The sequence below is a fragment of the Oncorhynchus masou genome, chromosome 3 (assembly GCF_036934945.1).
Source record: "Oncorhynchus masou masou isolate Uvic2021 chromosome 3, UVic_Omas_1.1, whole genome shotgun sequence".
Lineage (NCBI taxonomy): Eukaryota > Metazoa > Chordata > Actinopteri > Salmoniformes > Salmonidae > Oncorhynchus > Oncorhynchus masou.
This window is the reverse complement of record NC_088214.1, coordinates 13,690,059-13,714,002: the sequence shown is the minus strand read 5'-3', so window position 1 is coordinate 13,714,002 and position 23,944 is coordinate 13,690,059. Positions and strand designations below refer to the sequence as shown.

The window sequence follows — 23,944 nt, the reverse complement described above, 5'->3', positions numbered from 1 at the left end:
GGCATCAGAGAATTGGGACGCGGCCCTACCCTGGTTCTTTGTCCCGTCTAAAACTGGACCCCAGTGACAGCACACTGACCTCGGACTTGCTGCTCCAGGTTGAGTATAACATTAACGGCCTGGTGCAGAATGAGCAGTTTGGTCTGGGGTTTCTCATTAGTCAGGTGGAGCTGACACATGCGCCCCAGCTCCTTAAAGGCTTCGTTGATGTCCCGCACGCGCAGACGCTCACGGGCATTATTTGCCACCCGCCGCTCTTTCTCCCGCTCTTTCTTCAACTCCGGCGGCAGATCCTCGTCATCCTCGTCCTCATCATCGTGACTGATGAAGAGTCAATGTAGGCCAAGGGGGAGGTTTGGTTGGAAGGGATAGAAGACATATTTACTAAAGTGGACAAGACTATTACGTTCTGTTCTAATCACTTGCTAGAGAATGATTAAATGCTTTCATTCTGGGAATGCTGTACTATAGCTTCTGGACCATTATGACAAAGAATAAGCTCTTCATTCTTTAAGCAAGAAAACAGGACTTTATATAATCCTCTAACATACTTCTGCAAAATCCTATACAACATAAACATGTTTTCTTTATCAATGTTGAAAATGTTAGGGTAAAAGCCAGGTTCATGTGCTGCAATATCTGTGAAATGATCAAATCTAATTTCATCTAGATTCAAGTCATCAAATTGACAATTCAAATTCATAATATACTTACGCCATCAGTTACTAAAACTGGGGTATCCCTTTCAGAGCTTGTGCGTTATAAGAATGTGTTATAATTGCAAGATGATTACAAACCTCCATTCAAGGCACCAACAACGGCACGGCTCAAGGAGCGAGAAAAGCGTTTGCTATGCCTGAGTAAATTGTTTATGCTGAAATTCTGCCGACCAGGTATAAAGAAATAGATGTCGGTTTAGAATTATTGTCAAAAAAATGTTATTTGGTGTCTATATTTCTGGACACACCCCCTGAGGTGAGGCGCACATGACTGGATACAGACTTACTCTGCTCCCGTGTCTGATAGGGAGGAAGAGAAGGTCTGGAAGGAGAACGTCTCTCTGAAAACAGTAGACACGAGGGCACACATGATAACAGTGCTAGGGAGAATCACCTCTTTTTGGGTGCTGGGGCTGTGTTAGGTTGAAATAGAGAGGGTAAACCTGCACTCCCTGAATGGACATAATCATTTTCAACAGATGTCTTAAATGATAAAATAAATCCTGATAATGTTCAGTGAGAGTTTACCCCCTTTATAATAACAGCAGCACAGACCCCACGACAAATCATTGAGCCACATTCGCTAACTTAAACAAGCTCTTAATGTAAACTTCCAGTTAAATCATGCATTGACGACGACGACGACTTGCCTGAACATAGAAGTCCTATACTTGCATCTCAAGAGAGTGACTGACTGATTTCAGTCATATTAATGTGTCATTGCTACAGACAGAGGGCTTAGTCACCTTGTTCGGGTGCGAGCCTTCGAGTCTTTCTTCTCGTCCTCTGACTTGTCAGCCACGGAGGAGTTCTCGTCATCCTCCTTGTCCTCCCGTTTGATGTCGGCGCCACTGGACGAGTGTGTGGAGCGAGAGAGGCCTGAGGGAAAATGGGGAGGGGGGATAAGTCAATGCCAAGCACAGTAGATATTTTGAGAAAGAGGGAGAGTCAATCATTTTGTCTCCTTTCCATTCCTGAATGGCAAGAGAGAGGAAAATAAAAGAGTGACAAGGAGGAACTAACTGGTGAAGCCCTCAGGCTGGCTGCCAGGCTGGGCTGAGGGAGGGCCATGGTGACCATGCAGACCAGGACCACTAGAGGGCGGACCAGCAGAGTCCTCATGGTGGTTGGCCATCTACAGAGCAAAGGAGAAACATGGGATTCGATAGTTACAGTCCTACAGTCTCTTCATAACATAGCTGTCACATGACTATTTACATGAGGCTGTATAGAACAGCATGATAATAAATAGACAGAATCCTAAACCTTCCACATGGCTAGATATGCCCACTTTAGATCTATTCATCCCTCCGGTTCTTACAAGGTTGGGCAGTCTGTTGGCCAGTCCCAGGCCAGCATTGTTGAAGGCCTGGGCAAGACCTCCTATCCCAGCGCTGAGGAGGCTGTGCATGTCAGTCAGCCCCCCTGGGCCCCCCTGTCCCCCGGCGTGGCGCTGCAGAACGTGTATTGCCTCCTCCAGACGGTCCTCCATTTTGTTTTGCTGTAGAACAGAAGGTAAGTATACCGGGGTAAGTATAACAAACGCTGTTTATTCATCAACTTCAACTCATCCAGCTTTCTGCAGACCAAGGTGTTATTCGTGATCTTTTAAGATGTGACTACACACGTCCAGGAGTAGGACATGACATGTAACTCACCAGAGCCTGCAGTCCTCCCTCAAAGTTTGGAGAGGGTGTGGCCTGTCCCGAGCCCCGGGACCACTGAGAGGCAGAACCTACAGAGACAGAGAGACATTAAGCATCTGGACAAAAACTTTGTCTTTGAAAATAGTTGGTACAAACCGCAAGAGTGGGGCTGTCCATCTACTAGGCAAACGACCATTCGGTTGAAAAGCAGTCAACCATTACATCTTGTCTAGAGTTACTAGATAACAAGTTATCTAATTTTGTCAAATTTCATTAGAGGTTTTATTGTTGGCCATTTCAGACACCACACTCAAAGCACTGGTGTCAAAGAAGAACCTAATCTGGTCGCTCGATTCCACATTGGACCAACAGTGTCATTTGCACTTCATCTGCCTGCGAGAAAAAAACTATTTCTTTGTAATTTTCCATGTGGCTGTAACCTTACACCACAGGATATGGCCCCCTAAGGACTAAAACAGGTGGGATCTGCTAGGTCAGTTCACTGACGTTTTTTCTCTTACACCTACCTACCTACCTACCTACCTACGCCTTTTTTCTCTTACACCTACCTACCTACCTAGGCCTTTTTTCTCTTACACCTACCTACCTACCTACCTAGGCCTTTTTTCTCTTACACCTACCTACGCCTTTTTTCTCTTACACCTACCTACCTACGCCTTTTTTCTCTTACACCTACCTACCTACCCACCTAGGCCTTTTTTCTCTTACACCTACCTACCTAGGCCTTTTTTCTCTTACACCTACCTACCTAGGCCTTTTTTCTCTTACACCTACCTACCTAGGCCTTTTTTCTCTTACACCTACCTACCTACCTACCTAGGCCTTTTTCCTCTTACACCTACCTACCTACCTACCTACCTACCTACCTACCTAGGCCTTTTTTCTCTTACACCTACCTACCTAGGCCTTTTTTCTTACACCTACCTACCTAGGCCTTTCTCCTCTTACACCTACCTACCTACCTACCTAGGCCTTTTTTCTCTTACACCTACCTACCTACGCCTTTTTTTCTCTTACACCTACCTACCTACCTAGGCCTTTTTTCTCTTACACCTACCTACCTACCTAGGCCTTTTTTCTCTTACACCTACCTACCTACCTAGGCCTTTTTTCTCTTACACCTACCTACCTACCTAGGCCTTTTTTCTCTTACACCTACCTACCTACCTAGGCCTTTTTTCTCTTACACCTACCTACCTAGGCCTTTTTTCTCTTACACCTACCTACCTACCTACCTACCTACCTACGCCTTTTTTCTCTTACACCTACCTACCTACCTAGGCCTTTTTTCTCTTACACCTACCTACCTACCTACGCCTTTTTTCTCTTACACCTACCTACCTAGGCCTTTTTTCTCTTACACCTACCTACCTAGGCCTTTTTTCTCTTACACCTACCTACCTAGGCCTTTTTTCTCTTACACCTACCTACCTAGGCCTTTTTTCTCTTACACCTACCTACCTAGGCCTTTTTTCTCTTACACCTACCTACCTAGGCCTTTTTTCTCTTACACCTACCTACCTAGGCCTTTTTTCTCTTACACCTACCTACCTACGCCTTTTTTTCCTCTTACACCTACCTACCTACCTACCTACCTAGGCCTTTCTCCTCTTACACCTACCTACCTACCTACCTAGGCCTTTCTCCTCTTACACCTACCTACCTAGGCCTCTCTCCTCTACACCTACCACCTACCTACCTACCTACCTACCTACCTAGGGCTTTTTTCTCTTACACCTACCTACCTACCTACCTACCTACGCCTTTTTTCTCTTACACCTACCTACGCCTTTTTTCTCTTACACCTACCTACCTACCTACCTACCTACCTACCTACGCCTTTTTTCTCTTACACCTAGCTACCTACGCCTTTTTTCTCTTACACCTACCTACCTACCTACCTACCTACCTACCTACCTACCTACCTACCTACCTACCTACCTAGGCCTTTTTTCTCTTACACCTACCTACCTACCTAGGCCTTTTTCCTCTTACACCTACCTACCTACCTACGCCTTTTTTCTCTTACACCTACCTACCTACCTACCTAGGCCTTTTTTCTCTTACACCTACCTACCTACCTACCTACGCCTTTTTTCTCTTACACCTACCTACCTACCTACCTACCTAGGCCTTTTTTCTCTTACACCTACCTACCTAGGCCTTTTTTCTCTTACACCTACCTACCTAGGCCTTTTTTCTCTTACACCTACCTACTTAGGCCTTTTTTCTCTTACACCTACCTACCTACCTACGCCTTTTTTCTCTTACACCTACCTACCTACCTAGGCCTTTCTCCTCTTACACCTACCTACCTACCTACCTAGGCCTTTCTCCTCTTACACCTACCTACCTACCTACCTAGGCCTTTCTCCTCTTACACCTACCTACCTAGGCCTCTCTCCTCTTACACCTACCTACCTACCTACCTAGGCCTTTTTTCTCTTACACCTACCTACCTACCTACCTAGGCCTTTTTTCTCTTACACCTACCTACCTACGCCTTTTTTCTCTTACACCTACCTACCTACCTACCTACCTACGCCTTTTTTCTCTTACACCTACCTACCTACCTAGGCCTTTTTCCTCTTACACCTACCTACCTACCTACCTACCTACCTACGCCTTTTTTCTCTTACACCTACCTACCTACCTACCTACCTACCTACGCCTTTTTTCTCTTACACCTACCTACCTACCTACCTACCTACCTACCTAGGCCTTTTTTCTCTTACACCTACCTACCTAGGCCTTTTTTCTCTTACACCTACCTACCTACCTACCTACGCCTTTTTTCTCTTACACCTACCTACCTAGGCCTTTTTTCTCTTACACCTACCTACCTACCTACCTAGGCCTTTTTTCTCTTACACCTACCTACCTACCTAGGCCTTTTTTCTCTTACACCTACCTACGCCCTTTTTCTCTTACACCTACCTACCTACCTAGGCCTTTCTCTTACACCTACCTACGCCTTTTTTCTCTTACACCTACCCAAACACTTAAATCTCTTTAGCAAAATTTCACCTTAGCCCAGTGTTCAGTCACAACCGAATAGAAACTAGCTAGGAATCAGTAGTAGGCTCCAACCCACCATATAGGAAATGCTTTGCTAGGTTTCACTAAGGGTTAACCCAATTGTGATCCTCCAAGCTACAGGTGTACTCTCCCTGCCATGTCCTGGGGAAGGGCTAGTTACAGGTGTATTTTCCCTGCCCGGTCACCTGCTATGGCCTGGGGAAAGCTAGGTACAGGTGTATTTTCCCTGCCCGGTCACCTGCTATGGCCTGGGGAAAGCTAGGTACAGGTGTATTTTCCCTGCCCAGTCACCTGCTATGGCCTGGGGAAAGCTAGGTACAGGTGTATTTTCCCTGCCCAGTCACCTGCTATGGCCTGGGGAAAGCTAGGTACAGGTGTATTTTCCCTGCCCAGTCACCTGCTATGGCCTGGGGAAAGCTAGGTACAGGTGTATTTTCCCTGCCCAGTCACCTGCTATGGCCTGGGGAAAGCTAGGTACAGGTGTATTTTCCCTGCCCAGTCACCTGCTATGGCCTGGGGAAAGCTAGGTACAGGTGTATTTTCCCTGCCCAGTCACCTGCTATGGCCTGGGGAAAGCTAGGTACAGGTGTATTTTCCCTGCCCAGTCACCTGCTATGGCCTGGGGAAAGCTAGGTACAGGTGTATTTTCCCTGCCCAGTCACCTGCTATGGCCTGGGGAAAGCTAGGTACAGGTGTATTTTCCCTGCCCAGTCACCTGCTATGGCCTGGGGAAAGCTAGGTACAGGTGTATTTTCCCTGCCCAGTCACCTGCTATGGCCTGGGGAAAGCTAGGTACAGGTGTATTTTCCCTGCCCAGTCACCTGCTATGGCCTGGGGAACGCTAGTTACAGGTGTATTTTCCCTGCCCAGTCACCTGCTATGGCCTGGGGAACGCTAGTTACAGGTGTATTTTCCCTGCCCAGTCACCTGCTATGGCCTGGGGAAAGCTAGGTACAGGTGTATTTTCCCTGCCCAGTCACCTGCTATGGCCTGGGGAACGCTAGTTACAGGTGTATTTTCCCTGCCCAGTCACCTGCTATGGCCTGGGGAACGCTAGGTACAGGTGTATTTTCCCTGCCCAGTCACCTGCTATGGCCTGGGGAACGCTAGGTACAGGTGTATTTTCCCTGCCCAGTCACCTGCTATGGCCTGGGGAACGCTAGTTACAGGTGTATTTTCCCTGCCCAGTCACCTGCTATGGCCTGGGGAAAGCTAGGTACAGGTGTATTTTCCCTGCCCAGTCACCTGCTATGGCCTGGGGAAAGCTAGGTACAGGTGTATTTTCCCTGCCCAGTCACCTGCTATGGCCTGGGGAAAGCTAGGTACAGGTGTATTTTCCCTGCCCAGTCACCTGCTATGGCCTGGGGAAAGCTAGGTACAGGTGTATTTTCCCTGCCCAGTCACCTGCTATGGCCTGGGGAGAGCCCACTGGAGTAGATGGAGATGAAGGGAAGGTGTTGCTGTTGTGGTCCGAAGGATAAATCTACACAGAAAAAAACAATGAAACAGTCATTCAATAGTCAGATCTGTGATACAGAAAACAGTAGAACAGAAACTCAGCCTTCTCTATTATTTGCAGATTGGGTTTTATCTTAGTCTTGGTAGATAAATCAAATTTGCATAATCACTGAAGACTATGTTGGATGTTGTCTGTGCCACTCTACTCACTGATGCCAGGGCTTTGCCGATCTCATCTCCTGAGCTAGGTGGAGCTGTTCCCCGGTTGGCTGGGAGGGAATAACCGGGTAGATAGTAAACAATTAGAACTGACATTTTTACAATTTAGAGAAAAGATGGCGGTAAAGGAAGAAACAAAGGAAGAGCCAACAAGTGAGAGAAAAACAGAGACAGGCAGATAAAAACAGACAGTCTACAGAGTGTCAGTGGTAGACAGTCGTACCCATGATGCTGTCTGTTCCATTGATGGGGGGCGTGTGGTTGGGGACTCCGTAGCCAGCGGACCCAGGGTGAAAGCTCCCGTTCACCTCGCTGCCGTGCAGGGGGTAGTTCTGGGGCGAAAGTGGCAACGGCTGGCGCTTCTGCACAAACACAGGCTCAAAGTCATTCTCTGGGCGATGAGTGAGAGAGAAATGGTAATGTATTCTATACTACTATATAGAGAACCAGCTAGTGTGTGTTAGTAGTCGCACCAGTCTGTCCTGCGGGTTGATGGCCGTGAAGGGGCGGGCTGGCCCAGGTGAGGGGAGTTACCCAGCACAGCAGAGTAGCCCGGCTGCCCCAGCGGCCCGGCAGAACTCCACGGGTCAGGGGAGGGGTGCAGACCTTCTGTCAGGGGGGGAAGCAGGAGGAGGGGTGTTTGTGTGTAAAGGGAGTGGTGAGAGAGGATGTTGGGGGGTTATAGAGGGGTGTTTGTGTGGAAGGGAGAGGGTGGTGAGAGGGGGGAGGTGTGAGGGTACAGAGGAAAGGGGGGGATAGAAAGAGCCACCAAAAATAAGAAAAGGGGTCACATTTGCCTGATGACTCCATCTTACTGTACAGACAGATGACTCACTAGCACACTGCCATAAGGTGTTTCAACAGGGAGGATGGAACAATACAGGCAGTAAATGGGGCACATACATTGCGGCCAGTTTATTAGGTACACCAGCCTGTTCACAAAAATGGATCGCTCCTACAGACATCGACTCAGGTGACCGTAGATTGCTATATAAAGCAGGCACAAGGCAGAGGCATTCAGTTACTGTTTGATTGAACACTAGAATGGGCTAAACAGGCGTAACGGTCTAAGGCATTGCAGTGCTTGAGGTGTCACTACAGATCCGGGTTTGATCCCGGGCACTGTCGCAGTTGTTTGTGACCAGGGGACCCATGAGGCGACGCAAAATCGACAGGTTTGCCCGGCCGGGATGTCCTTGTCCCATCGTGATCTAGCGACTCCTGTGGCAGGCCGGGCGCAGTGCACGCTGACACTGTCACCAGGTGTACGGTGTTTCCTCCGACACATTAGTGCGGCTGGCTTCCGGGTTAAGCAGGCAGTGTGTCAAGAAGTAGTGCGGCTTGGCAGGGTCATGTTTCAGAGGACAAGACTAACTAACAATTGAATATCACAAAATTGGGGAGAAAAAGGGGTAAAAACAACAGCAATTCTTACAATAAAAGAAAAGAATTGGCAAAACAAGTGACTGAGCACGGTATGAGTCTGTGCCAGGCCCGCTGGTTCCAGTATCTCAGGAACACTCCCATCAGCTAACTACAACAAGTGACTGAGCACGGTATGAGTCTGTGCCAGGCCCGCTGGTTCCAGTATCTTAGGAACACTCCCATCAGCTAACTACAACAAGTGACTGAGCACGGTATGAGTCTGTGCCAGGCCCGCTGGTTCCAGTATCTCAGGAACACTCCCATCAGCTAACTACAACAAGTGACTGAGCACGGTATGAGTCTGTGCCAGGCCCGCTGGTTCCAGTATCTCAGGAACACTCCCATCAGCTAACTACAACAAGTGACTGAGCACGGTATGAGTCGGTGCCAGGCCCGCTGGTTCCAGTATCTCAGGAACACTCCCATCAGCTAACTACAACAAGTGACTGAGCACGGTATGAGTCTGTGCCAGGCCCGCTGGTTCCAGTATCTCAGGAACACTCCCATCAGCTAACTACAACAAGAATTGTCTCCAGTGGGAAAGCGATCAACACTGGACAATTGAGGAATGGAAAAATGTTGCCTGGTCCGACGAACCCTGGTTCCTATTGAGTTAGGCAGTCAAGATTAGGTGTAAGCAGTAGGAGTCCATGGCCCCATCCTGCCTGGTGTCAACGGTACAGGCTGGTAATGTAATGGTGTGGGGAATGTTTTCCTGGCACACGTTAGGTCCCTTGATACCAATTGATCAACGTTTCCATTCCCCATAGAATTCAGGCTGTTCTGTATGCAAAGGAGAGTCTGACCTGGTACTAGATGAGTGTGCATAATAAACTGTCCACTGAGTGTATATGACATCATTGGTCAGCTAAAATACATCATTTCAATAAATCACCTCACCCAAAATGGCATTTCAGACAACTTTCTCCATGTTGCCGAGGTAGTAAAGTGGGAAACCCATAGTGCTAAGTATATTGTGTAGTTTAGGCCCCCAGACATGATCTGGTATACACTACACTAACCTTGCATATAGAAGGAGCCGGGGTAGCCCACGTTCCCAGGCTTGGAGGCAGGATACCCTGCAACGTCTCGGTTATAGTCCTCTCCCGAGGCTGACGCATACACCTACAGAACACACACAGTAGGGAGATGGGGGTAAATCGGACACAGTAAAAAAAGGTTTCAAGTTAATCTCACAGGCACAAGTACAGTGAAATGCCTTCCTTACAGGTTCTAAACCCAACAATACAATAATCATATCAATGTAGTACTAAAACAACATGAGGTAGAACAAACAAGCAAAAAAAATATGAACATGAGAAGTAATTCATATACAGGGTCAGTTTCAATATCATATATACAATGTGCAGGGATACTGGAGTGATAGAGGTAGATATGATGAGGGGTAAGGAGACAGGGATGCTGGAGTGCTAGAAGTAGATATGTATAGGGGTAAGGTGAATAGGCATCAGGATATATGATAAACAGAGTAGCAGCAGCGTATATGATGAGTATATATATATATATATATATATACACACGCAGTGCCTTGCGAAAGTTTTCGGCCCCCTTGAACTTTGCGACCTTTTGCCACATTTCAGGCTTCAAACATAAAGATATAAAACTGTATTTTTTTGTGAAGAAACAACAACAAGTGGGACACAATCATGATGTGGAACGACATTTATTGGATATTTCAAACTTTTTTAACAAATCAAAAACTGAAGAATTGGGCGTGCAAAATTATTCAGCCCCTTTACTTTCAGTGCAGCAAACTCTCTCCAGAAGTTCAGTGAGGATCTCTGAATGATCCAATGTTGACCTAAATGACTAATGATGATAAATACAATCCACCTGTGTGTCATCAAGTCTCCGTATAAATGCACCTGCACTGTGATAGTCTCAGAGGTCCGTTAAAAAAGAGCAGAGAGCATCATGAAGAACAAGGAACACACCAGGCAGGTCCGAGATACTGGTGTGAAGAAGTTTCAAGCCGAATTTGGATACAAAAAGATTTCCCAAGCTTTAAACATCCCAAGGAGCACTGTGCAAGCGATAATATTGAAATGGAAGGAGTATCAGACCACTGCAAATCTACCAAGACCTGGCCGTCCCTCTAAACTTTCAGCTCATACAAGGAGAAGACTGATCAGAGATGCAGCCAAGAGGCCCATGATCACTCTGGATGAACTGCAGAGATCTACAGCTGAGGTGGGAGACTCTGTCCATAGGACAACAATCAGTCGTATATTGCACAAATATGGCCTTTATGGAAGAGTGGCAAGAAGAAAGCCATTTCATAAAGATATCCATAAAAAGTGTCGTTTAAAGTTTGCCACAAGCCACCTGGGAGACACACCAAACATGTGGAAGAAGGTGCTCTGGTCAGATGAAACCAAAATTGAACTTTTTGGCAACAATGCAAAACTTTATGTTTGGCGTAAAAGCAACACAGCTCATCACCCAGAACACACCATACCCACTGTAAAACATGGTGGTGGCAGCATCATGGTTTGGGCATGCTTTTCTTCAGCAGGGACAGGGAAGATGGTTAAAATTGATGGGAAGATGGATGGAGCCAAATACAGGACCATTCTGGAAGAAAACCTGATGGAGTCTGCAAAAGACCTGAGACTGGGACGGAGATTTGTCTTCCAACAAGACAATGATCCAAAACATAAAGCAAAATCTACAATCGAATGGTTCAAAAATAAACATATCCAGGTGTTAGAATGGCCAAGTAAAAGTCCAGACCTGAATCCAATCGAGAATCTGTGGAAAGAACTGAAAACTGCTGTTCACAAATGCTCTCCATCCAACCTCACTGAGCTCAAGCTGTTTTGCAAGGAGGAATGGGAAAGAATTTCAGTCTCTCGATGTGCAAAACTGAGAGACATACCCCAAGCGACTTACAGCTGTAATCGCAGCAAAAGGTGGCGCTACAAAGTATTAACTAAATAATAATTTTGCACGCCCAATTTTTCAGTTTTTGATTTGTTAAAAAAGTTTGAAATATCCAATAAATGTCGTTCCACTTCATGATTGTGTCCCACTTGTTGTTGATTCTTCACAAAAAAAAATAGTTTTATACCTTTATGTTTGAAGCCTGAAATGTGGCAAAAGGTCGCAAAGTTCAAGGGGGCCGAATACTTTCACAAGGCACTGTGTATATATGTGTATATATATATATATATATATATATATATATATAAGTCAGTATAAATGTGTGTGAGCAAATTAAGTAAGTGTGTGTGCGAGTGTGTTGGAGTGCAAGTGTGCTTGAGTGTGTAGAGTCCTGTGAGTGAGCATAGAAAATGCAAAAATACAAGGGTCAACTCAGTCTGTGTAGCCATTTTGTTAGCTATTTAGCAGTCTTATGGCTTGGGGATAGAAGCTTTTCAGGAGCCTGTTGGTGTCTATGGCTTGGTTGGCTGGGGTCTGTACATTGGTATTGATTCCCAAGTGATCTGAAATAGTAGACTGTGTGTGGTCAAAACCTTGTATCCTGTCTTGATTAGGCCACCCACCCACACACACATTGAACACTGCTCAAATGGTTGGTATGTCAATTGAGGAGTACATTTGTACTCTCTCTTTTTACGGCTTAATTCAAAATCAACAGCCTCTTTGAGGACACTGGGGCTTTGTCTTTACTATTGAACTAAGCAGTGTGGAAGGTTTTCTTAGGGGATGTTCTGTTACTAAGACAACAAACAGATTTTAAACAGACAATTCCACACACACACACAGTTATAGTAAAGTATCATTTTGGTCACATGAACTAGCCTATACAAAGTACAAGATAAACTCTGTGTGCTCCTGTACAATCTGCTGGATGTAGGTTCAGTAAACTGCCTTGAACCAATGACAGGGAGGCTGCCATTAACCAAGAACAATATCTGAACTCCTTATGTTCTGTTACCAAGACAACAAATTAATTCTTTACTGGCTCAGAAGGAGCCATAAACCCAAAGTTTCTTCTCTGGTAGATATGATGATCTCAGGGTCTTACGGCTCGGTTTGAGATGTATACGGTGTCTGTGCTAGTGTATGTGAGCGCACGTTACACACATTATCACGCTGGTTCTGGTTAACACACATGATCCAGTCTTCTCTCAGGCTTACAGATCATCACACAGAATTGATAGTTGTCTCTGGCATGTCACTAAAGAGGTGAAGGTCCTGAGGTTGTGAACTAGCAGATGCCACAGAATCAGCCCAATTCTGGCATGCATGAGATAATAAAACTATGGGCCAGACGACTCAGTTCCTACACAGTGAAGTTGTTTCTCTAATTTGATTAAACAGAGAGAGGAAGAGAGGAATAGAGGGTGAGAGGAAGAGAGGAAGAGGGGGAGAGGGAATGGAGAGATGCACTCCTAATTACTGTGCCATCTGCCCATTCCTGGACTGCAGCCAACTCTACAGGCAGCTGGGATAGAGGGATGGGGGAGGGAGAAAAAGAGTGAGATGGAGGAAAAGAGAGCGGGGGAGGGTGAGAGAGAAACAGAAAGGAGGGTTGGAGCAAGTAGAACTCACAAGAGGGAGATGGAGGAAAAGAGAGCGGGGGAGGGTGAGAGAGAAACAGAAAGGAGGGTTGGAGCAAGTAGAACTCACAAGAGGGAGATGGAGAGAAAGAAAAGAGGGAGGGGAGAGAAGGAAAAAGATGGAAGGTGAACAGTCGACACTGTATAGAGGAGGTTTAGTGAAGTCATCAAGCCTCATTCTTTACCTTAAGCAATGGACGGGTGAGAATGCTGGGCTGGAAGGAATGCATGCACATCTATAAAATCAATGGCCTACAAATAAAACCCACTATAAATACAGAAGTCTAAATAAATGAATGGGTGAATGAGTGGGGCTCAGTTTATTTTTTCACCTCATTGGCAACGCAAAAGCACACAGCTGTGGGGCTGGAGGCCCTCTCTCTCTGCCAGTTTGGCTGCCGTTCTAAAAATCCGGGGTTATAGTCTGGGGATTGGTGTGCGTCCACATTACACACACTGACAATGAGGGCTGGGAGGCAGTTTAGGCATGGGGGATGCAGAACATGTGTGTGTAAGGGAGTGGGTTGGGTGAATGTTTTAGATGAGGGAGCATTCCTGAGAGTGAGTAGGGAAAGGTTTGAATATGGTTGGGTGACACGGTTTCTTGCGTAGGTGGGCTCATTTTGGGTTGGAAGGGGCAAAAGGTCTGAAACAGGTTTGTGTTCTTCAGGGACAATAGGCAGACCAAGGTGTGGCAGTCTGGTACTAGGAGGGAATGGTGGGAGGGGGGGCAGTACTTACTGAAGAGGGCAGGCCAGGGGGAACTTTCCTGATCTTTTTTGGCTGGCCATCTGAGGAGACACACACAGTGAGTACATAGATGAAACAACAGAGTTATGAATGCAGTGTTAACAGTTCGGGCATATCGATGAATGGGTTCATTCATGCTGTGAATGGGTTCATTCATGCTGTCCATTAGGTAAGCTCTGTGCTGGTAGGAATATGTCTTTATGAGCCCTTATAAATGCCTTAATCAAACGGAATCTTATCTTATCCAACCAGTGTGTTTATGCAATAGTGTCACCCCCCCGCTCCTCCCATTGAACCCCTGGCTGGTTTAGCAGAAGTGAGATTTCTCTGGCTGTTATTTTAAACATCAGTAGGAGAAGTGAGGGTAATCACAGTCCTACAAATACACCAGAATAAAGAGCAACTCCTTCACATAGTAATAGTATTAGTGGAGTGGATATGGTCGTGAATTCCATGTAATTTTACAAGGGACCTGCCAATTAGGTGACACTATGAATTGTTTCATGTAATTCAGCTGCAGTAAGCATTAGCAGTAGAAGTAGAAGCTAATTTTTAAAAAGACCCTCCAATATGACTAGAAGGAAACACCATGGAACACTGCTTTACATTGGAATGTTGGTTCTACATTGGAATGTGTGCTCCATCTTCCTTGCATTCTATGGGATAATATTCTGTGGTTTCTGTCCTTACCCATGCTCTCCTGGGTGGATCTCCTACGAGGATTGAACTGGGAGGGGTAGAACTGGGAGCCTGACTTCAGACCCGAGGGGGACAGGGCATCAGGACTGGGCATGGGCATCTCACTGGGCATAAAGCCCGGCTACACGGGAGGAGAGAAGACCAGGTCAGTCACACAAATACTGCTAGAGACAGTCATGTTTAGAGAGGAGACGAGAAGGACGAGAACGACGAGGGGACGAGAAGGACGAGGGCAGCAGGAGAGAGGACGAGAAGGACGAGGGGACGAGAAGGACGAGGGGAGCAGGAGAGAGGACGAGAAGGACGAGGGGAGCAGGAGAGAGGACCAGGGGAGCAGATTCACAATAAAAATGACTCAGCGGAAGAGACCACAGCTACAGATGGGAGAGCTAGTCACAAGAGGGGAAAAAACAAGTTGGAAAATAAGTGACTGATTTTACCTGTGCTCCAAAAGAAGAGTAAGGTCCTCGCTCAGCTTTGCCTGTAAAAACAGATAGAGGGACAATCAGGGCAGGACATGGTAAAAACCTTTAAAGGCCGTTTCACTCATCTCCAGCACATTAACAACCAATCTGACCTGTTCACCTTTCTCCAGTTGGGCCCCTTATCTGCCACCCGCCCGCCGTGTGAGGTGCTCTATATGAAGGGTTGTATTTATGACTTTAGACAGGAGCAAAACAACTTGGCTCGTTATAGAGGGTCCGAGGGTAATTAAAGCCTAACCCCCATCTCTGCTCTCCTGACAGCTCAGCTGTGAGACACACAAACATGCTATAGTCCACACTAATCCCTTGGGAGAGGTTTGTTTGTGCTCCTAAACCCCTCAACAACCCCCCCCCCCCTCCCCGCCCTTTGTCATGTTGGGGATGTCCAATCAGCTGAGCTACATTAAATGGAAGGCCAGGGAGAGAACCTGTTCCTGATACAATATCTAAAACATAGGCCAGGATGGAGGAAATATATTCAGATCTCCTTACCCACAATTCCTGAGCCGAACATTGGGGTGGAAGCCAGGCATTCGTGCTCATTGTAATGAGTTCCTTCACCATAACCCTGGAGTGAAGAAGAGAAAGACAAAAGAGTGAGATGAAGAATTTAAATCAAAATGCTGTGTCTTAAAACAGATTCAACATGACCATCTACAAGCAAAACACACTGTGCCTGTGAGCTCTTTGGACCAAACTGTTATGTCCAGATAAGACTAGTCATATGGATGAGTAATATCCCCGGTGGACGATATCAAGGATATGGATTAGTACCATGTTGATGTTGATACACTACATGACCAAAAGTATGTGGACACCTGCTTGTTGTACAGATCATTCCAAAATCATGGACATTAACATTGAGTTGGTCTCTCCTTTACGGCTATAGAAGCCTCCACTCTTCTAGGAAGGCTTTTAACTAGATGTTGGAACATTGCATGACTTGTTCTTGTGGCTGAATGGAAACATTAGTGAAGTTGGGCATTTAGGCCTGGCTAGAAGTTGGTGTTCTAATTATCCCAAAGGTGTTCGATGGGGTTGAGGTCAGGGCTCTGTGCAGTCCAGTTAAGTTCTTCCACACAGATCGACAAAACATTTTTGTATAGACCTCGCTTTGTGCATGGGGACAATGTCATGCTGAAACAGGAAAGGGAATGCCCCAAACTGTCGCCAAAGATTTCAATTCCCTGGAACTAAGGGGCCTAGTCCAAACCATGAAAAACAGCTCTAGACAATTATTCCTCATCCACCAAACTTTACAGTTGGCACTATGCATTGGGGCAGGTAGTGTTCTCCTGGCATCCGCTAACTCAGATTTGTCCGCCAGACGGTGAAGTGTGATTCATCACTCCAGAGAACACGTTTTCACTGCTCGGCATTGCGCATGGTCTTAGGCTTGTGTTTCGGCTGCTCAGCCATGGAAACCCATTTCATGAAGCTCTCGACAAACAGTTCATGTGCTGACGTTGCTTCCAGAGGCAGTTTGGAACTCGGTAGTGAGTGTTGCAACGTGCTTCACCACTCGGCGGTCCCGTTCTGGGAGCTTGTGTGGCCTACCACGTCGCAGCTGAGCCATTGTTGCTCCTAGATGTTTTCACTTCACAATAACAGCAATTACAGTTGACCAGGGCAACTCGAGCAGGGCAGAAACTTGATGAACTGGCTTTTTGGAAAGCTGGCATCCTATGACGGTGCCACGTTGAAAGTCATGAGCTCATCAGTAAGGCCATCCTACTGTCAATGGTTGTCTATGGAGATTGCATGGAGGTGTGCTTGATTTTATACACCCGTCAGCAATGGGTGTGGCTGAACTAGCTGAATCCACTAATTTGAAGGGGTGTCCACATACACTTGCACTATATATACACACAAAAGTGTAGTGTGCAGTGTTCCCTTACCCGTCCCTGGTTGAAGGAAGGGCTGTTCTGTTCTCCAGATGCCCAGGGGGTAGAACCGCTTCGCTCATCCATACCTAGAACACAGACCATGGAACGGAACACAGGGTTAGACCTGAAAGGTGTTGGACTGGATAAGGAGGGAGAAAAGGAGCAACTAAATACTTATTCTAAATTACCCCTAGTCCCCCCCACCCGAGTATTGATAGGTTTGAGTGGGTTGGAAATGTGTGCAGAATATGCCAAAAATTCCACCCAGCCAATCAAGGTGGAGCATTACCATAACCTCAATACCCATCCAATCTTTTCAGAGCCACACTAGTACATAGAAGATAGAGGCTGGAGGGTGGACTGCTTCCAAACTGCCTGGGAGTGCTCCAAATAACCTTTGGTTGAGCACTGCTACTTCAGCTCCCAGTGTCCACTCTGCCACTAACATGCTGCCGCGGATTCACCAGACACGATCAGGATACAGGTTGAAATATCACAAATTACCTCTGAACCAACTATGTTAATTTGGGGACAGGTCAAAAAAACAATTTATTGCAATTCAGCTAGCTAGCTTGCTGTTGCTAGCTAATTTGTCCTGCGAAAAAACATTGGGTTGTTATTTTATAAATGCACAAGGTCCTCTACACCGACAAAAGGGGAAACAGAGTGTGTTTTAGTAATTGCTCCTCCTTCAGGCTTCTTCTTTAGACTTTATATGGAGGTTGGCAACCAACTTTAATTTAAGGTGCATTACCACTACCAACTGGATTATGGACCTCAGTTCATCTTTCAATCACCCACGTCGGTATACGCTCCTAAAAAAACAATGAGGAGATGGGAAAGACGGGACTTGCAGCGCGTCAAGCATCACAAACAGAACCAAGTTCTATTTTAGCGCCTGGCTACGCAGACACGTGTGAGCAGTGTGGGTGCAATGCTTGAAAAATACGTTAACTGTCTTTCAAAGATGATTCATATTTATCGTCAAAGGAATGGGCGTTACACGGAGGCCTGTACTCTGGAGCGGGATCGATTTGAAGGTGGTCTGGTGCGGTGTGTCACAGCGTCATCGGACTGAGCTTGTTGTCATCGTAGACAATCTCAACGCTGTGTGTTACAGGGAAGACATCCTCCTCCCTCATGTGGTACCCTTCCTGCAGGCTCATCCCGACATGACCCTCCAGCAAGACAGGTATGTCAGTGTTCTGCCATGGCCAGTGAAGAGCCCGGATCTCAATCCTATTGAGCACGCCTGGGACCTGTTGGATCGGTGGGTGAGGGCAAGGGCCATTCCCCCCCCAGAAATGTCCGGGAACTTGTGGGTGCCTTGGTGGAAGAGTGGGGTAACATCTCACAGCAAGAACTGGCAAATCTGGTGCAGTCCATGAGATGTACTGCAGTACTTAATGCAGCTGGTGGCCACACCAGATACCGACTGTTACTTTTGACCCCCCCTTTGGTCAAGGATACATTATTTGATTTCTGTTAGTCACATGTCTGTGGAACTTGTTCAGTTTGTCTCAGTTGTTGAATGTTATGTTCATACGAATATTTACACATGTTAAGTTGCTGAAAATAAAACGCAGTTGAAAAGAAAACCACAGTTTATTTTTTTTGCAGAGAATGTGTGTACATTTATTTTGTGACAGGAGCAGTGTGGTCAGCATGTTAGTGTGGCTAAGAGCTGTAGGAAGTTTGAATAATTAACACCAAGCATGAGGCTCCTACAATCATCCTCAACATTTGTCATTCTCCCACTTAACTCCTTTACATTTTTCCACGGCAATGCAGTAGCAGTTAATATCCCCATCCCCTTACACCCTCTTTGCTTGACAACAGACTAAGGGCTACACATTAACAGAAGGGACACAAGTCATGTAGCCATGTTGTCCCTGGTCAAATGATTAGCATTGAAAAAGGGGGAAAGTAGGAAGAGTGTTTTAAAAATTGGTGAAGCAGCAATTCTCTCCCTCCAACCTCCTCTCTTACCACTACCCAGCATCTCTGGGGGGAAGCTGTGGCTTAATTGTGGGCTGATCTGCATAATAGTGCATATTAATGAGGCACTGCTCTATGAATATTCATATTTTTTTGTTTTGTTGTCTAATTAAAAAAACAGAGAGGCGGAGGCGAGCGGGTAGGAAGACGACGATCAGCCATCGAGGAGAATGATGGTCCAGAGTGGAGTGAGCTGCTACATCACCGTGACAACTGATCTATAGGAGAGATGCCAGCGGAATGGCAGATGGAGGAGACGAGGGGCTTGTTGCCTCAACGTGATGTCACTCTCCATGTCAATCAGTAGTGAGGAAATGTACACAGCAGAGACATAGAACAGCACACAAGGACCAGTCCCATCCTCTGCTGAAAATGACAAGTGTTTCTCCTAGTCATTTCCCAGGGAGATTGCAAAGGTGCCAACTGAAGGGAGAGTTCACCAGGGACCTCCCGATAGCACCAAACGCAGGTGCCGATACGATATGTATTAGGATTCTCACGATTCTATATGTAGTGTGATTCAATAATGTGATATTTGAAATTTGATGTTCCAAACATATTTCTCACCACATGCCTGCTGCACAGGGATTAGAGAGCCATGACAAAAACAGTTTTTGAACAGTCATGGAAATAAAAGTGCTGAAAACATATTGGCTCCCTATTTATAAAAGATGAACAACAAGCTATGAAGGAAACACCCTGAAGTTTTGGTGCAGGTACAGCAGGTACAGCCAACTAGAAATACAATCAAATATAATATCCCGATATGCAACTATCAATCCACCCCCCCATCACTGAGTGTAAAAAACATGAACACCGGTTCTTTCCATGTTAGACTGCCCAGGTGAATCCAAGTCAAATCTATGATCTCTTATTGACGTAACTTATTAAATCCACTTCAATCAGTGTAGATGAAGGGGAGGAAACAGGTTAAAGGATTTTTAGGCTTCGAGACAATTGAGACATGGATTGTGTGTGTGCCATTCAGAGGTGGAATGCGCAATACAAAATAATGAAGTGTCATTGAATAGGGTATGGTGGTAGGTGCCAGGCACATAGATTTGGGTCAAGAACAGCAACGCTGCTGGGTTTCATGCTCAACAGTTTCCTGTGTGTGTCAAGGATAGTCCACAACCCAAAGGACATCCAGCCGACTTGACAACTGTGGGAAGCATTTGAGTCAACATGGGTCAGCATCCCTGTGGAACATTTGACACCTTGTGGAGTCCATGCCATGGGGGGGGGGGTGCAACTCAATATTATGAAGGTGTTCCAAATGTTTGGTATTCACCCACATTTAAATGTAATCTAATAATAATAAATATTTTTTAACTTTGTCACAGCTTAGCATTTGTACCTTTTTGCATGTGCTAAACAGCTAGCCTAAAAATCACTTTCTGACTACTTGTTCAGACCACAGTCTAGATATCCACAAGATGCGTTAAACTTGAGGTTAACCATCTCCATAACCCTGTCGAGGGCTGCCAAAACAAACATTATGAGGACATCTTGGTGTGGTCTCCTCCTCCTGCTAAACCAGGCCGGACCTCAGATGCCATCTTCACAAGCCACACAATCCACATTCCCCTCAAGTCAACAGTATGAATGGGTGCCTAAAATGGAGTCATCTGAAGAATGTGGAAGACTTAGCATAGCCGCTGGGGTAGGAAATGAACACGGTGAGTATCCCTTACTGCTCTTTAGGAAGACTGACAAGTGCAAAGGAGGGGAGATCCAGATCTGAACTGACACCATGGGGATAAAGGAGAGCTCTGCAGGTACGTAGAACCCCTGGCCCCGGGCTATTCACGGATTCTCCTGGGGAGGGAAGGGAGAACTGGAAGTAAGGAGGGAATGGAGAGGGGGTTTGGAATGCATTGAAGGAAGTGCTCTCCTAGACCTTCTGGGTTAAGTTGTAAGTAGCATCACGACTCTTATTGCAAGGTATTTTTATGGTTGTCCAGGGATTTGAGCTGTATTAAAAAAGGTATGGAGGGAAAGTTCATTTTAACCAGGGAGATACAAATATGAAGACACCACACAAATGACTCACATTGAGAGGGAGAGCACAAGTGAGCAACTCTGAAGTAGTAAAACATCAAAATAGCTTTCATGCATATTCATTACCAATTCATTTTTTATTCCACATTTTCCTTCTAATTAACAGAGCTGCTGATTAGTAGATGAAGGAGAAGAAGTGACAGACTCATCTAAGTAGACTCCTCTGTATTGCTCAAACTTCAAATGGCTGCCTCCTACAAGTCGTTGCCATGACAGCCTGATATAAGACACTACTACAACAGAGAAAACAGAGCTCCTGTCCACAAATCCCTGGTTTCACACATCCATAGAAATTGTTAGCCCGTATTGAACTCCACATTCTAACTCTATGGACTCAAAGCATGACAAATTAACCAATAATCTTGACAGTGGTTTCTCTACCATGTTGCAGAGCCATTGCTGACTAGAACAACCCTAACATACGTGAGGCAAGGACTTTACACCTTAACAACTTTTATGGGGTTTGCCGGCAGGGAAATTTGTGTGCATGCGTGCGTGCGTACGTACGTCAGTGAATGTCTCAGAGAGCGAGAGGGTTGAGTCAGGACAGACACATTCACTATAGCGAGCCTTCCCTTTAAACCCGGGCCTCACCACCCCTTTAAGAGACTGAGGCTGGTCTATAATTAACACAGGAAGAGATAGTGGGAACGGAGCAGTCAGTCTGAGTCACTGGCTCTGAGGCTACAGGACTAAAACACAGGGAACATGCAGACACATGTACACACTTAGAGGTGTACTGTCTGACTACACTGCCTTCTTTCTCCTGTATGACAGAAATGTGAGTCACTCAGGAAGGCAAAATGACTGATAAGTATTAAGGTGCGATTGTGATTTAAGGAATGTCAAGAATGGAAATGCAACAGTATGGTGTGTGATGCATCTCAAATGATTCATACGAGCCGGTGTTAAGATGCCGAGAGGACAATATTAAACACCAATTTGACATTAAACTTAAACATGATTTGGAATGCTACTTTCATATTTTTGAAATGATTGAAGTTAGAAGCTACAAGCATTAGGCTAAATCCTTCAGAAAATGCTGACCTTAGTAGCGGGCTCAACGCAACTGGAAAGCCTCTTTATATTCTGGACAATGTATGTTATGTTTAAAGCTCTGTGGTTTGAGCAGTCAGACATAGCATGCCTCTAGACCACACAAGGAATCCAATTCGTATGCAAATCTTATCGAGTTACTAAATGACCAATTCCATTTCCATTCACATGAAGGAAACTTCCTAAAGAACAGAAAGTTCATGCAAAACACTCTGCTCTTCTGCATTTAGCCAAAGCCAGGGTTTAAAAATACCAGTTCAGATTCTCAGTTTCTGGTTGCCAGTAAATGAAACTTGGTTGGAAGTTAGGTGACACCTCAAGGGAATCGCACATACCCACCTAATGTCAGAGAGAACCAGGGATGCATGACAGCTCCTATGGGTAGAAGTTTGTCCTTGACACAGATCAATGATCAGTTTACCCCTCCCCCAAAACAGACCTTAGCCCAGTATCCAGGGCCTGGCTAAATTCATCCTAATCCATGAGTCCTTGACAATACATGGCAGCCATTTTACACCCGACAGGGATGAGCCCGAGCACCAGAGAAAAACAGCCATTTTACACCCGACAGGGATGAGCCCGAGCACCAGAGAAAAACAGCCATTTTACACCCAACAGGGATGAGCCCGAGCACCAGAGAAAAACAGCCATTTTACACCCGACAGGGATGAGCCCGAGCACCAGAGAAAAACAGCCATTTTACACCCGACAGGGATGAGCCCGAGCACCAGAGAAAAACAGCCATTTTACACCCGACAGGGATGAGCCCGAGCACCAGAGAAAAACAGCCATTTTACACCCGACAGGGATGAGCCCAAGCACCAGAGAAAAACAGCTCATCTAAATCTATATAAAAAGGCAAAGCAGAGAAGATACTAACTAATGGTACCAAGGAGAAGGTATGGCAGAGAGATCCAGAACCTTCCCTCAGAAAGCCTCATCATTCTCATTGTGAAAATATGGATGGGGTGAGGGGGCTGGGGGGTTCCTGGGTGAAATCATACACTGGGCCACATATGTTGCCTGCCTATCCAGTTCTCTCTCAGCGGCCAAGGCCCTTTGTCTGGGCCTCTAATGAGCATTGTGGAGACCTGGGCTGAGGGCTGCAAAACAATGCCAGGAGCAGCCGTTGGATTGAGAACAGTAAGGACCTTTTGTAAACGTGCACCTTTTGTTGCTACAAAATAAGATCTAAGTGGCACTCAAGCTGTAGTTTGGGTCCCTGGCCTCAACCCTGCCCGTCCTTTTCATCTTATTTCTGCTACTTCAATATCCTGTTTCTTTTCAGTTAGGAGCTGAAAGGACCTACAGCAACGGTTCAGAGGTTCGAGGAGGGTGAATGAAGGTGGTGGAGGAGAGAGGATGAGGGCAAGTGATTGGGGGAAAGAGGGTTGAAGCAAGGCAGTTTGAGACCGAGAGAGGACAGTAGATGGATGTGGAGCATGGTTCTTGTGTTGATCTTTGGATGGTTGTCAACAAGAGGAGATGGGGCCTATCGAGGGATGGTGGTTGATTGGAGGTGAGGAGGAGCAAAGAAACAGAAATAGTTTTTCTTCCACAGGTTGAGAGGTGGGGGGGTGAATAGGGTCATTTCCTATCACCCCGCCGGTCTTTACACCCTCAGTAGAGCATGATGGAGGCAGCAGCTGAGAAAGTGAGGGAGGGGACACCTGGAGGGGGAAGGGGGAGGGGGGGCTAGTTCAGTCTGTTGTAACTAGCTTCTTTCCCTCATTAACTTTCCTTTATGATCAATGATCTAGCAGGACGAGACAAGTGGAAGCAATATGGTGGAATGCTATCCAATCCTTTGAACCCTCACTGGTAAAGAAGGACAGCATGCCATTTTAGCATATTTGGAGTATTGATACAGCTACTGGGATTTGACTCCAGACAGCACTCCCCAGGAGGGCAGTAGGGGGGATGGAGGGGTCAGAG

The 23,944-nt window shown here is 46.1% G+C and overlaps 1 pseudogene; it reads right to left on the bottom strand.

Moving 5' to 3' along the window:
• The window catches only part of LOC135510607 (transcription factor E2-alpha-like), a 41,356-nt pseudogene that overhangs the window by 8,138 nt on the left and 9,274 nt on the right, over positions 1-23,944 (bottom strand).